Here is a 15,740-nt window from a genome sequence, read left to right as displayed (position 1 = left end):
ACAGACACAGACAAAAAGGCCCTCTTGCACCATTCTCATTAGCATGTCAGACTAACTTAGTTGGAGGAGATACTGACCGCTGTTTGTACAAATGGAGTGTTGGCTTTTAACCTGGCGTTTTAATAAGTGACCTAATCTGCTTTTTCAGTCAACATTATGCCTATTGTGCAATGGACACGCGGGTGATTAGGCTCACCTCTCCTCGTGCCTGTCCGTCCATCACGCAAACAAAGGCATCTAATGAGTTTATGGTACATCAATAAATAATAAATACACATTTATCCACATCTCAATACTGCTATAGGCCTACAAAGTAAATAGCTGTTTATCAGCAGATACTGTCGCCATGTTGCACCTACAGAGCAGGCACAGGATTAGGGCACAGTTCCTCCAGTCCCTATCCTCTATCCTCTCATCTTGGAAAGCATTGGGGGTGGTGTCCATGGAAGATAGGCCTATGTAAACGTTCTATTGGCTTGTTGTGTCTGGATGCCACCCATCACATTTCTGCAGGGTGAAACAGCACGGCTAACAACAGCAGCTTTAAAGCAACCATATGGAGACTGTCCCTCCTGACTGATGGCGCATGCACCGTTCAAGTATCTTAGATCTGTGTCTAGAGGCAACTTCATCTTAATGACATACCTTGGATTAGAAAGTCCGAGTGATGCAGCTACCATGTCTAATATAGCTGGCTCGACCTATCTGCAGAAAATCTAATGCATCACCAATGATGCAAACTGTGTCACTTTGCAGAATTGAATAAACTGTAGCAGCTTTATACAAATTAACGCATGCTATGCTGGGAGCAATACAGAGGCTTTGAGAAACGTGCATTTGGCTTGTCAGTTGTGTAATTAAATTGTAAAACCAGAATGTGACAAATGAAACACAATGATCAATTCATTATTAGGCTATTTCAACATTAGGCCAATCAATTCATGTAATTAATTTATGAAGACCATTAGACATCTTAAACATACATGTAATTCATGTTCAAGTTAATTAAAACGCACTTTTTATTCTCTTGTGGGGAATAAAACCTGAAATATAATTTAATTTTGAAATAGAAAAATAAAATGCAGAGCAAAATTAATCACTTGAACAATACAGAAAGCGAACCAGTGATAGGTGAAGTTGGTTAGAAATATTTTTAAATATCGTCAGGTTTTTAAAGGTCCCTTGGGATATGTCTGGAAGTAGCGTCACTAAACAAACAACACTTTCCACCTCCAAAGTTATTGAGCGTTCCATGAAAGGGCCTCCAGATCTGACAAGCAATATAACCGCGCCTACACCGTGCCCCAACGTATAAAAACAAAAGTTGGAGGGACTTTGTCACACTGTAATGACTCTCATTACCATTGGCCCCGACACCCTGGCTCAGTTTACTAGCCTCCTAGCAACAGCAGACAAAGCGGCAGGGTTTTAGTGGGCTCCGTCGGGGCCGGCCGTCCTTTGATCTGTGCTAGTTGGAGAGCAGAGTCAGGGGAGTCGGAGCCCGAGCACCCGGGGGCCGGGGCGCAGAGAGAGCGGACTGGCTGTCTTAGTCATACGAACTTCACAAGTCGCAGTCCATTGAAGGGGGAATTAGCTTTCACCGTAACAGACAGACAGAAAGACAGACACACACACACATATAGGCTATCAATTATACAATTATTAGGATAAACATTTAAAAATCTAACATCTGATCATTTTCGTTATGGTCTATTGGGTATAAATTATTATTTGGCAGCCTATAAAATAGACAATGCAGACCGTGCAGTCACTTTTGGAACATTTAGTCCGCGGATGATTGCGCCGCCTCTCTCCTCTGTCTGTCTGTCTGTCTGTCTGTCTGTCTGTCTGTCTGTCTGTCTTCTCACAAACAATAGGCCTCTCCAAATGAAGTTAGTGATGGACCACATGTGCCAAAGCACTAAAGAGACTACTGCAGATTGACACCATATTTTATATTATGTTTGCCTAAATACAATTTGCGATAGAGATCTAACAATTCAAGCAGGTCTAGTAAGAAGCTATTTATAAACGGGCCTATTACAAACATGAACAAACGAAACAAACATAAATTATAGCCTATAGACCTATGTATGAAATTGTGTTCATTTGGAAGACGATAACCTATTTTCTATTAAATAATAATACTTTTTATAGGCCTATAAGCTACTATCAAACATTTTTACATTGAAGGAGCATAGTAGCTAATTCTTTTTTTTCCCTCTTAAAATGCGTTCAAAAATCAAACACAAATTAAATTTTTATGTATATGTTTCAGCAATGGGTGGATTATTTTAAATCCTATCTTGTCTCACACGGCCCTTTCATGAAAATAATACACATGAATCAAACGTACTTTACCACTGTGACTTGCCCTCACACCCACAAGCCCATTACAAACATTTTGAATCAGGAGTCTTAATTAATAAAACATTCAATGCAATTAGGCTTAATTGTTCATCAATTTAAAAAGCTTAATGAAAAGAAACATATACATTATAACTAGTTATTCATTCATAAAAATACAAATAAAAGGACAAAACGAAAACATTATCATTTTTTTCAAATACTTGTTTCCAAATGGAAATATTTCATAAAATGTTCTCAAAAAAAATCTCAGAAAAAATGTTGTCAAAGGAGAACAGTACCTCTACTCACTACCTACATATGAAAATGAGAGAGACATGGGTATAGTCTTCTCAAGAGACTTCTTAGTATGTCAAAGAATTGGTACTGAAAAATCCAAGCCTACAGTAAATTGGGCTATATGTAGCCTAAGGAAATCTCAATATAGTCTAATTGAAGAGTTAACGAGTTAAATCACATTAAATGTAACACTGTATCATCAACTCATAATCATCATGTTACAAATGCCTCAAAATCATTGTAATTGTCAAACTGTGTGGCAAAGACTCCAGCGCCTACAACCTTAACGAGTCGTTTTATTGCGTGGGAATAATCTTTTGTTGAAATTAGTTTGTCACATATTGTCATTAGCACACTACTAAAACAATGAACTCGTTATTTGGGCATCCCCGGGCGGGAAATTAAGCGAATAAAACTGTCTTCTCCACCCGGGTCGCATCGATATTAATGGAAAAATATGTAAAACACTTCGTTTTAATTTTCCTCTGACACTGTTTTGCATACGTGCATGTTCTCTGCTGTGTCGCACGATCATAATTTATGAAAGCAATCTCGACCAACACATAACTGGGGCTATGAAAACAGTGCTCCCAGCCTAATAAATTCCTGTCTTCATTGTCTCCATTTTGTTGAGGTTATAATCGTGTTAATTGTAATTGACTCTCTCTGGGAATACTAGCAAAATGTATTTAAATAAATCTGTCAATGCGTTGGCTGAGAAGATTATGTCAATTCCATAATAGACATGTCTTGGAGAATTACACTGGATTGATAAACGGGAGTGATGGAGAGGCATTCAGGGTAATCTACAAAGATGTGTCATTTAAATCAATTACAAGTCCCATTCCCAGATAGACATACTGTACCTCTCACCCCTCAATACTATAAAGTGAGTACTGAGTAGCTATGCACATTGAGTTAACTTTCTATTGAATAGGTCAGGAAAAACAGAAATTAAAAAAATACATTAAAACACATGAAATAAAAGGGAACAAAGTGTCAGTGGACACCAAAATAACAACCAGTAGTAACCTTAACAGTAGGAAACGGTTTAAAGTATAGGCTAGATAACATGGAGAGAGCAAGGTAACCCTAAAGGTATCACTGATTTGGTTGACTAAACTTTAAGACAGGTCAGCGGCTGTTACTCCTGACCTGATTAAGGGTAGTGTTGTATCCTGGAATTAAACTGAATCACACTCAATTTCACTATAGTTACACTTCAAACAGAATGGATTCAAGGCTATGATGTTATTGTATTCAGACAGAAACAAAATTGTCCATCTCATAATATGGCAACGTTTCAGGTGGATCTCCACCTTGACCTGCAATTCGGGTCCATATGTCTGTAACAACGCCAAAGGTGCAGTACAGTAGACATGAGAAGTAGGCCTATTTTTCATACAAGTACAATTTTGATATGACAATGCTGTGCTAGGAGAGTCCACTGAATTTGATACCTGTTTGATACTTCTGGAGAAGTGGTGACAGAGGTGGAGAGTAGCCCCACCAGTGTGAGCCTTTCCTGGGCACAGACACAGGGCACAGACAGGTTAGCATGGAGCTCTGGTACAGACCACACAACCTGCTACTGTATAAAGAGAATTGATGGGTTATTCCAATAGGGTTTTAATTATCGGGCACATGCCTGGGGGTGCTGACACTTTTATAATACAGTGTAAATGTGGGCACACCCAGAGCCATTGGAAATGTCACTGTTGGTCTTTCCCACTGCTTCAGGGCATCCCCAATAATCAATGCATACCTTTAACATGTCAAATATGTTTACTGTATTGTCAACACTCTTCTAAACAACTCAAGTTTCTAAACACACAGAGCCATGATTATGAGTGATATTCCAATTCCTATTTGAGGCTCTGAAACACACATAAATCCAGTCATGTCAAGCCTCCTGAACAGCCTGCACTTTTGCACTATTCCTTTGTAAGAAATAACTATTATTTAACTATTTGAACACATGCAGGTCTGCTTTTAAGACACAAACCTTCACACTCGAGTCCCCCTAAACTACACTAGCAGATTCACATTCAAGCCTCCCAAACACACACACGCACACTACTCAGAGGAAGTTCCCTGAGCCCGCTTGTGGGATAAACAGAAGTCAACTCCAGACGCTCCTGTCACCCAATCCTAGCGACTCAATAGCAGGTAGAAAATGAGATTGAGGCGAAAACAAATAGAACACCATGACAAAATGAAAACTAAATGAGAGCGAAAGTTAAAATACGTGGGAAGGAGAGAGAGGGAGAGAGAGAGAGAGAGAGAGAGAGAGAGAGAGAGAGAGAGAGAGAGAGAGAGAGAGAGAGAGAGAGCGAGAGAGAGAGAGCGAGGGAGACGGGGATATACGTGGCCAAATGCCAAGGAGATGGCTTTTTGTTGGGGTCTTTGGCTGGGCACAGTGGTGGCTTCGATCTTTTTGTCTGGCTTTGGCCTTGCACAGACCTGAGAGCCTGCTGCAGACACAATAGATCTAACACACACACACGCACACACGCACACACACACACACACACACACACACACACACACACACACACACACACACACACACACACACACACACACACACACACACACACACACACACACACACACACACACACACACACACACAAACACAAACACACACACACTGTACTGCCCTTTCATTACCATGGCCACTGATGGCACCATTAACAATTCAACACCTCCCCAATTATCCCTCAGTCCACACAGTCAGTCAGTTACTGTGTCCCAAATGGCACCCTATTCCCTATGTAGTGTACTACTTTTGACCTGTGCCCTATGGCCCCAGGTCAAAAGTAGTGCACTGCATAGGGAACACGGTGCCATTTGGAATGAAGCCAGAGAGATAAAGCCCTGGTCCTGACCTGCTGAAACAACATTGGTATTAACAGTTTCTGACTTTAAACTCACACCATTTCACTGTCACAAACACATGATAGAGTACCATTGAAGAGTTATTTGTATAATTTATAAAATTACTGCAAAGAGAGAAATATTAGTTCTGTGTATTTTTATTTGTTTTTGGACACATTGACTGTTCCTTCTGGTTTGTGAGTTTGAATTTTTGTTGAAGGACACTGGTAGATGGAGAGAGCAGCAGTTAGAAAAGTACCCTAGAAGGAGAGAAGCAAAAACAGGGAAATATTGGAAATTGTTTATATTCGTTTTGAGATAACAAGTGTGTGTGTGTATGTTAGTACGTATTTGCATCTGTGTGTGTATGCCTCTCTGGTGCGGAGGTCAGCGAGGGCCTGATGCCCAGTTCAATTGTATTCATATGGCCCTTCAAGGAGAACACTGGCTCTCAGTCCACACACAAAGACCCCTGCTTTACTGACAGGACTGAAACAAAATCTCAGATTGTTGCTTTAACTAAATGAATTGAGGCTCTTTAGCAAAGAGAGCTTTGATGTGGCGGAGCATGGGGTCTGAGCGCTGAAGCCTGGGGCTGTGTTCGTGTGTGTGTGTGTGTGTGTGTGTGTGTGTGTGTGTGTGTGTGTGTGTGTGTGTGTGTGTGTGTGTGTGTGTGTGTGTGTGTGTGTGTGTGTGTGTGTGTGTGTGTGTGTGTGTGTGTGTGTGTGTGTGAGAGAGAGAGAGAGAGAGACATTGTGTGCGCGTGTGTGTGTGCACACAGTGCTCAGCCTGCATGGAGGAACATCAGCATCTTGTTGTGTATGCTTAGCCTTTCCTCTAGCTGCCTGGACCCTGGAGGTGGGTGAGCATCCTTCATGACCCAGAAGAGGCAGGGGGCATGGGCACACACACACACAAAACACACACAGGCATGCACGCAAGCACACCGATATGCCCATGCCCAAACACTGCCAAAAAAGTGCCTGCACCCTTAGCATAACCCTGGATGCTCTATTACCATGGAAACAACTGCAGTTCTTAAATGGCATTTTCACATCATTGTGCCAACCCGAACCGTACTGTGCTCTGGCTTGAATATTTATTCTCAAATGGTCCTTTGCAGCCTGGTTCCAGCAACTATGGTGCATGTGCAACCAGGCCAGCGCAGTGAAGTACAGCTCAGCTTGGTACGGTCAGTATTATGAAAAGGGTAAAAGAATATTCTCAACTATTCAAATGCATTTCATTTATCAACAATAATCAATTTAACAAACAAATCAACATCAATTAAACCTTGAATTCGAGTGACTTTATACACAAGACGTAATGTGGGAAGTTCATGAAATGATGGTGCTTTGTACCAGCTGATAAATCTGGCTAGTCAGAGAGTTTGGCGTGTCCGGTGTTTTCCCATCTCCTTTCGCTTATTCCAGGGTATACAGAAAAGTGACACTTTTCACTGCCTCTTTTCTTGTTTCTCTCTCCTGTCATGTCACTTCTCTATAGTTTCCTCCTCCCATCTCTTCTTCCTGAGCGTCTCACTTCCCTGTGACAGCTGCAGCCAGCATTACGATGCTCTGAGCCTGCTTCACTGAGGGCATGTCGATCATACTGCCCCGGAGGTGAAGGCACCCTGGAGACAGGAGAAGAGGTCAGTGGAGAGTACTGGAGAAGCCAGAGTCACAATAATATTTCCACTCTCAAGAAGTGTGAATTTGCTCACTTCCCTTCATGGATTTGAAAGGGAATCACTGGTATATGGAAACTCCCTCTAGCCCATGCTTAAAACCAAGGAGAGAAGGAAAGATTATTTGGGACAGAATCAGAGAATGCAGCTTTCCTCCTCACCTTCATCTGCACTGATTAGAAAAGACTGGACAGGTGAAAACAATATGGTGGAAGCTCGTCACTAGGCTGGCTTTCACCTGGTCATTTCATTTAGATTGGTGAAACGAAGTAGAGAAGTCAAGGACTTCAGAAAGACACAATGGGTCAGCACAGGACAGCACAGTAGGTTGTCACTAGTTACCACAGCGACAAAGTCAAAATAATTTACGTCTTAAAAATTCAAAAATCCTCCTTAGATTAAGGTTAGGGTTAGGCATAAAGTTAGCAGTGTTGTTGAGATTAGGGTTGAGGTTATGGTTAGGTTTAAAATCAGATTTTAAGAACATAAATTGCAGAAATAGGTGGGGTTTAGCCATAGTTACAACTTTGCGACTGTGATAACTAGTGATGACCAGCACCGAGGATCAAACAGCTTGAGGTCTTGCACATGTTGTTCCAAATTGAGGTATAAGTTCACCACGAATAGAGAACACGGTGCTACTTTCAGTTCAAAGTCATAGGCACCTTTACCAGAAGGGTGTGTTTTCTTTATTCAATTATACTTATTATAACAAAAGTGTTCACATATTCTCCAATTGACATTAATGCATGATTTATACAAATGTCTTTGAGTTACACACTTATATCTTAATTTACCATTGGTGCCCAGAAAACACAGAGGAGAGTACAGAGGATCCTAATGCTGGACATTTGGGAAAGATTAGGGCCAGAAATGAGCCTGGGTATTTCTAACACACTGCCCATTTTGGGATACCCACATAGGCCCATTGTTTCACTTGAAGCCCCCATTATTATAGCCAAGTAATGGTCATTCTGCATAAAACAAAACTAAATAAAACAATTTAGACAGTTAAACTTGGCTAAAAAAGGAGCAGCCCATCTGGCATTCGTAGGAACTACCATATGGTTAGTTCATCCATGCATTTGGGTATATTTACAATAGATACAGTACCAGCCAAAAGTTTGGACACACCTTATCTTTATTTTGACCATTTTCTACATTGTAGAATAGTAGTTAAGACATCAAAACTATATAATAACACATATGGAATCACGTCGTAACCAAAAAAACTGTTAAACAAATCCAAATATTTTTTATATTTCAGATTCTTCAAAGTAGCCACCCTTTGCCTTGATGACAGCTTTGCAGACTCTTGGCATTCTCTCAACCAGCTTCACCTGGAATGCTTTCCCACAGTCTTGAAGAAGTTCCCACATATGCTGAGCACTTGTTGGCTGCTTTTCCTTCACTCTGCGGTCCAACTCATCCCAAAGCATCTCAATTGGGTTAAGGTCGGGTGATTGTGGAGGCCAGGACATCTGATGCAGCACTCCATCATGCTCCTTCTTGGTCGAATAGCCCTTACACAGCCTGAAGGTGTGTTGGGTCATGGTCTTGTTGAAAAACAAATGTTAGCCCCACTATGCGCAAACCAGATGGGATGGTGTATTGCTGCAAAATGCTGTGGTACCCATGCTGGTTAAGTGTGCCTTGAATTCTAAATAAATCACATAGTGTCACCAGCAAAGCACCCCCACACCATCACACCTCCTCCTCCATGCTTCACGGTGGGAACCACACATGCGAAGATCATCTGTTCACCTACTCTGTGTCTCACAAAGACACAGCGGTTGGAACCAAATATCTCAAATTTGGAATCATCAGACCAAAGGACAGATTTCCACCGGTCTAATGTCCATTGCTCGTGTTTCTTGGCCCAAGAAAGTCTCTTCTTCTTATTGGTGTCCTTTAGTAGTGGTTTCTTGGCAGCAAATCGACCGTGAAGGCCTGATTCACGCAGTCACCTCTGAACAGTTGATGTTGAGATGTGTCTGTTACTTGAACACTGTGAAGCATTTATTTGGGCTGCAATTTCTGAGGCTGATAACTCTAATGAATTTATCCTCTGCAGCAGAGGTACCTCTGGGTCTTCCTTTCCTGTGGCAGTCCTCATGAGAGCTAGTTTCATCATAGCGCTTGATGGTTTTTGACTGACCATCATGTCTTCAAGTAATGATGGACTGTCATTTCTCCTTGCTTATTTGAGCTGTTCATGACATAATATGGACTTGGTCTTTTACCAAATAGGGTTATCTTCTGTATACCACCCCTACCTTGTCACAACACAACTGATTGGCTCAAACACATTAAGAAGGAGAAATTCCACAAATTAATTTTTAACAAGGTACACCTGTTATTTAAAATGCATTCCAGGTGACTACCTCATGAAATTGGTTGAGAGAATGCCAAGCGTGTACAAAGCTGTCATCAAGGCAAAGGGTGGCTATTTGCAGAATCTTAAATATAAATATATTTTGATTTGTTTAATACTTTTTCATTACTAAATGATTCCATATGGGTTATTTCGTAGTTTTGATGTCTGCACTATCATTCTACAATGTAGAAAATAGTCAACATAAAGAAAAACCCTTGAATGAGTAGGTATGTCCAAACTTTTGACTGGTATATACAGTTGAAGTCGGAAGCTTATATAAACTTTGGGTGGAGTCATTAAAACTTGTTTTTCAACCACTTCACAAATTTCTTGTTAACAAACTATAGTTTTGGCAAGTCGGATAGGACATCTACTTTGTGCATGACACAAGTCATTTTTCCAACAATTGTTTACAGACAGATTATTTCACTTATAATTCACTGTATCACAATTCCAGTGGGTTAGAAGTTTACATACGCAAATTTGACTGTGCCATTAAACAACTTGGAAATTCCAGAAAATGATGTCATGGCTTTAGAAGCTTCTGATAGGCTAATTGACATAATTTGAGTAAATTGGAGGTGTACCTGTGGATGTATTTCAAGGCCTACCTTCAAACTCAGTGCCTCTTTGCTTGACATCATGGGAAAATCAAAATAAATCAGCCAAGACCTCCACAAGTCTGGTTCATCCTTGGGAGTAATTTCAAAATGCCTGAATGTATCACGTTCATCTGTACAAACAATAGTATGCAAGTATAATCACCAAGGGACCACGCAGCCATCAAACTGATTAGGAAGGAAACACGTTCTGTCTCCTAGAGATGAAGGTACTTGGTGCGAAAAGTGCAAATCAATCCCAAAACAACAGCAAAAGACCTTGTAAAGATGCTGGAGGAAACAGGTACAAAAGTATCTATATCCACAGTAAAACGAGTCCTGTATCGACATAACCTGAAAGGCCACTAAGCAAGGAAGAAGCCACTACTCCAAAACCGCCATAAAAAAGCTAGACTTCGGTTTGCAACTGAACATGGGGACAAAGATCATACTTTTTGGAGAAATGTCCTCTCGTCTGATGAAGCAAAACTATAACTGCTCTGCCAAAATGACCATCGTTATGTTTGGTGTAAAAAGGGGGAGGCTTGCAAGCCAAAGAACACCATCCCAACAGTGAAGCACGGGGTTGGCAGCATCATGTTGTGGGGGTGCTTTGCTGCAGGAGGGACTGGTGCACTTCACAAAATAGATGGTATCATGAGATAGGAAAATTATGTGGATATATTGAAGCAACATCTCAAGACATCAGTAAGGAAGTTAAAGCTGGGTCACAAATGTGTTTTCCAAATGGACAATGACCCCAAGTATACTTCCAATGTTGTGGAAAATGGCTTATGGACAACAAAGTCAAGGTTTTGGAATGTCCATCACAAAGCCCTGACCTCATACTATAGAAAATGTGTGGGCTGAACTGAAAAAGTGTGTGCGAGCAAGGAGGCCTACAAACCTGACTCAGTTACACCAGCTCTGTCAGGAGAAATGGGCCAAAATTCACCCACATTTTGGTGAGAAGCTTATGGAAGGCTTTGCAAAACGTTTGACCCAGGTTAAACAATTTTAAGGCAATGCTACCAAATATGAATTGAGTGTATGTAAACTTCTGACCCCCTGGGAATGTGATGAAAGAAATAAAAGCTGAAATAAATCATTCTCTCTACTATTATTCTGACATTTCACATTCTTAAAATAAAGAGGGTGTCCTCACTGACCTAAAACAGGGACTTTTTACTAGGATTAAGTGTCAGGAATTGTGAAAAACTGAGTTTAAATGTACTTGGCTAAGGTGTATGTAAACTTCTGACATCAACTGTATATATATATATGTGTATGTTATGGCTTAACATATACAGTATCTTATGAAACTTTTCAGACCACTTTACTTCTTCTACATTTTGCAAGGTTACAGCCTTATTCTAAAAGGTATTAAATCGTTTTTTCCCCAGATAAATCTACACATAATACCCCATAATGACAAAGCAAAAACAGATTTTTTACATTTTTGCTCAGCAATTACAGCCTTGAGTCTTCTTGGGTATGATACTACAAGCTTGGCACACCTGTATTTGGGGAGTTTCTTCCATCCTTCTCTGCAGAACCTCTCAAACTCTGTCAGGTTGGATGGGGAGCGTTGCTACACACCTATTTTCAGCTCTCTTCAGAGATGTCCGATCAGGTTCAAGTCCGAGCTCTGGCTGGGCCACTTCAAGGACATTCAGAGGCTTGTCCCAAAACCACTCCTGTGTTGGCTTGGCTGTGTGCTTAGGGTCGTTGTCCTGTTGGAAGACGAACCTTCGTCTCAGTCTGAGGTCCTGAGTGCTCTGGAGCAGGTTTTCATCAAGGATCTCTCTGTACTTTGCTCTGTTCATCTTTGCCACGATCCTGACTAGTCTCCCAGTCCCTGCCGCTAAAAAAACATGATGCTCCCACCAAAATGCTTCACCGTAGGGATGGTGTCAGGTTTCCTCCATACGTGACCCTTGGCATTCAGGCCAAAGAGTTGAATCTTGGTTTCATTAGACCAGAGAATCTTGTTTCTCATGGTCTGAGAGTCTTTAGGTGCCTTTTGGCAATCTCCAAGCGTGCTGTCATGTGCATTTTACTGAGGGGTGGCTTCCGTCTGGCCACTCTACCATAAAGGTCTGATTTGTGGAGTGCTGCGGAGATGGTTGTGCTTGTGGAAGGTTCTCTCTGCACTACAGAGGAACTCTGGAGCTCTGTCAGAGTGACCATCGGGCTGGGCCGCCAGCTCCAGGAATAGTCGGTGCTTCCAAACTTCTTCCATTTAAGAATGATTGAGGCCACTGTGTTCTTGGGGACCTTCAATACTGCAGATATTTTTTGGTACCCTTTCCCAGATCTGTGCCTCGGCACAATCCTGTCTCAGGGCTCTAAGGACAATTCCTTCGACCTTATGGCTTTGTTTTTGCTCTGACATGCACTGTCAACTGTGGGACCTTAGATTGGACATGATTTGGAAAGGCACACAACTGTCTATATATTTAATTTACCACAGGTGGACTCCACATCAAGTTGTAGAAACATCTCAAGGATGATCAATGGAAACAGGATGCACCTAAGCTCAATTCCGAGTCTCATAGCAAAGGGTCTGAATACTTATGTAAATAAGGTATTTTTGTTTATTTATTTGAATACATTTTGAAATATGTCTAAAAATCTGTTTTTGCCTTCTCATTATGGGGTATTGTGTGTAGATTGCTGAGGATATTTTTTATTTAATCAATTTTAGAGTAAGGTGGTAACATAACAAAATGGGGAAAAAGTCAAGAGGTCTGAATACTTTCCGAAGGCACTTTATATATTTTATTTTTGTTTATTTTCTAGGAAATGTAGGTCTAACACATAGCAAAAAGTTGTACTTGTACAATGACCAGTAAAGTAGAGAGAAATTCAGCATTATAGAAATTTCTAGAGTTTTGAACACTTGCACACTTGAAGACAAACAGCAAACTATTAATTTTCCACATGATATTCACAAGGATGAGAGGCATGACAAAAATGGATTACATTTTTTTTTAAATGTACTGAAAGCATTTGTGTAATATTTGGACCAAGCCCTAATGTCAGGCATATGAGAAAAAAAGCCACTAGAATTACCCCATTAGCTGTAGAAAATAACTTGTCACAGAGACCAAATATAAATCAATAAAGAGTTTTGACTGTGGCAGACCATATTATTCTGTGATGTGCATTTCATATTCCTGACTGTTGTTTTCCTCTTGCTTTGAACATGCAGTAAAGTGTCCTCAAAAATGCCTTCATTGTAACGGCATATAATGTCATAACTCATAGTTAGATATTGTCTGTTTTGCTGTAAAACACTATTCTGATCCTTCAAGGTACTATGATATTTCAACATCTTTATGTAACAGTAGTGACATTTCTGATCAGCTCATCAGCCAGTTATTTCACAAGCAACCTAAAATATCCTGAGCTGAGTTTGACAAATGAGGGTAAACATTTTTCTAAAACTAGACAATATAAAGAAGAAGACATTTGCTTGGCATTCAGTGTCAATAATGACTGGGGGTGAACAGGAAGAAACAAACACCGCTGGGGTACAAAAAGAGAAAAGCTCTCTGCTCAAACCCCTTAGAAGGCACTCACTCACACACACACGGCAGGGCTGGGTAGGATGGGTCCCTTGGGCGATGCTTAGTGTAGGCAGGGCAGGGCAGGGGCAGCCTGGCAGAGAGAGGTATGGGGCAGATTGTGTATTACCCATTCTAGCTAGCCTCTCCCTCAACAGACAGACAGCCCACAGAGTCCTACACATAGGAACCAACCATGCACTAAATTAGCAACAATAATATTCTACACTTAATTTACCCCTCCACTCCACTCCACTCCACCCCATTCCAAACCCCAACCCCCCATATACTGTACTGACTCGGCAGTGCCACACTGGGGTGTATAAAGAAAAGGACATTAACAATTAAGTGTGTGTGTGTGTTTGCGCATGCGTGTGGTGTGTATGTGTACAAAGAAAGACACAGTAAGTAGAAATGTCATAGAGCAGATATAGCTGACCCCTGGTATATCACTGTCTAACAAAAAGTTATATGATATATGTTTGGTTCTTTTTATTTGTTTGCACATACTGTAATGGCATAGTGTGAAGCATCTTGTAATGTGTATTTTAATGCACTTATGCACAGATGTCATCCTGTGAATTTTTTTATATTGTTTTATGGAATGACATGTTAATAAACACAAAAAAATTATCTTTCCTTGCTTCTGGTGCTCGTCAAATGAAGAAATGAGTTCTGTAGCCAACTAGACCCTCTCCTGACTGGGGGAGAACTCCTCCTGCACGGCCTGGACCTGTTTGGGATGGATCACCTGCTTAGCTGTAAAGGGAAAATGAGAATACATTCAGTGCATTCGGAAAGTATTCATATCCTTTGACTTTTTCCACATTTTGTTACATTACAGCCTTATTCTAAAATTGATTAAATCGTTTTCCCCCCTCATCAATCTACACATAGTACCCCATAAATTACTAAGTGAAAACAGACGTTTAGAAATGTTTGCAAAAATATCACATTTACATAAGTATTCAGACCCTTTACTCACTACATTGTTGAAGCAGCTTTGGTAGCGATATAGCCTTGAGTCTTCTTGGGTATGACGCTACAAGCTTGGCACACCTGTATTTGCAGAGCTTCTCTCATTCTTCTCTGCAGATCCTTTCAAGCTCTGTCAGGTTGGATGGGGAGCGTCGCTGCACAGCTATTTTCAGGTCTCTCCAGAGATGTTCGATCGGGTTCAAGTCCGGGCTCTGGCTGGCCAACTCAAGGACATTCAGAGAAGCCAGCTTTTAGAAGAGTCTTGGTGGTTCCAAACTTCTTCCATTTAATAATCATGGAGGCCACTGTGTTCTTGGGGGCCTTCAATGCTGCAGAAATGTTTTGGTACCCTTCCCCAGATCTGTGGCTCGACTCAATCCTGTCTCTAAGCTTTACGGACAATTCCTTCGACCTCTTGGCTTGGTTTTTGCTCTGACATGCACTGTCAACTGTGGGACCGTATCTAGACAGGTGTGTGCCTTTCCAAATCATGTACAATCAATTGACTTTACCACAGGTGGATTCCAATCAAGTTGTAGAAACATCTCAAGGGTGATCAATGGAAACAGGATGCACCTGAGCTCAATTTCGAGTCTCATAGCAAAGGGTCCTAATACTTATGTAAATAAGGTATTTAACATTTTTAGTTGTAATACATTTGAAAACATTTCTAAAAACCTGTTTTCACTTTGTCATTAGGGGGTATTGTGTGAGTACAAAAAAAAAAATGCATGAAATGTATGCACTCACTACTGTAAGTCGCTCTGGATAAGAGCGTCAGCTAAATGACTAAAATGTCAAATGTAAATGTAGACTGATGAGGATTTAAAAGAAATGTAAATAATTTTAGAATAAGGCTGTAACGTAATAAAATGTGTAAAAAGGGAAGAGATCTGAATGCTTTCCGAATGCACTTCAGCGCCTTCAGAAGTATTCATACCCCTTGACTTATTCAACATTCTGTTGTGTTCTTTCAAATTGTTCATGTTCTCTCAAGTTGGATG

At 40.8% G+C, this 15,740-nt stretch overlaps 1 long non-coding RNA gene across 1 annotated transcript in view; it reads left to right on the top strand.

Moving 5' to 3' along the window:
• LOC106581636 (uncharacterized) overlaps window positions 1-14,750 on the top strand; it is a 38,648-nt gene extending 23,898 nt beyond the window's left edge. The window contains exons 2-3 of the long non-coding RNA XR_001323148.2: window positions 7,033-7,177; window positions 14,425-14,750. This is a non-coding gene — a long non-coding RNA (uncharacterized lncRNA). The remainder of the gene's footprint in view (window positions 1-7,032; window positions 7,178-14,424) is intronic.
• Window positions 14,751-15,740: the final 990 nt, after the last annotated feature.

The sequence above is a fragment of the Salmo salar genome, chromosome ssa21, assembly GCF_905237065.1.
Source record: "Salmo salar chromosome ssa21, Ssal_v3.1, whole genome shotgun sequence".
Lineage (NCBI taxonomy): Eukaryota > Metazoa > Chordata > Actinopteri > Salmoniformes > Salmonidae > Salmo > Salmo salar.
This window is presented reverse-complemented; position numbering and strand designations above follow the sequence as displayed.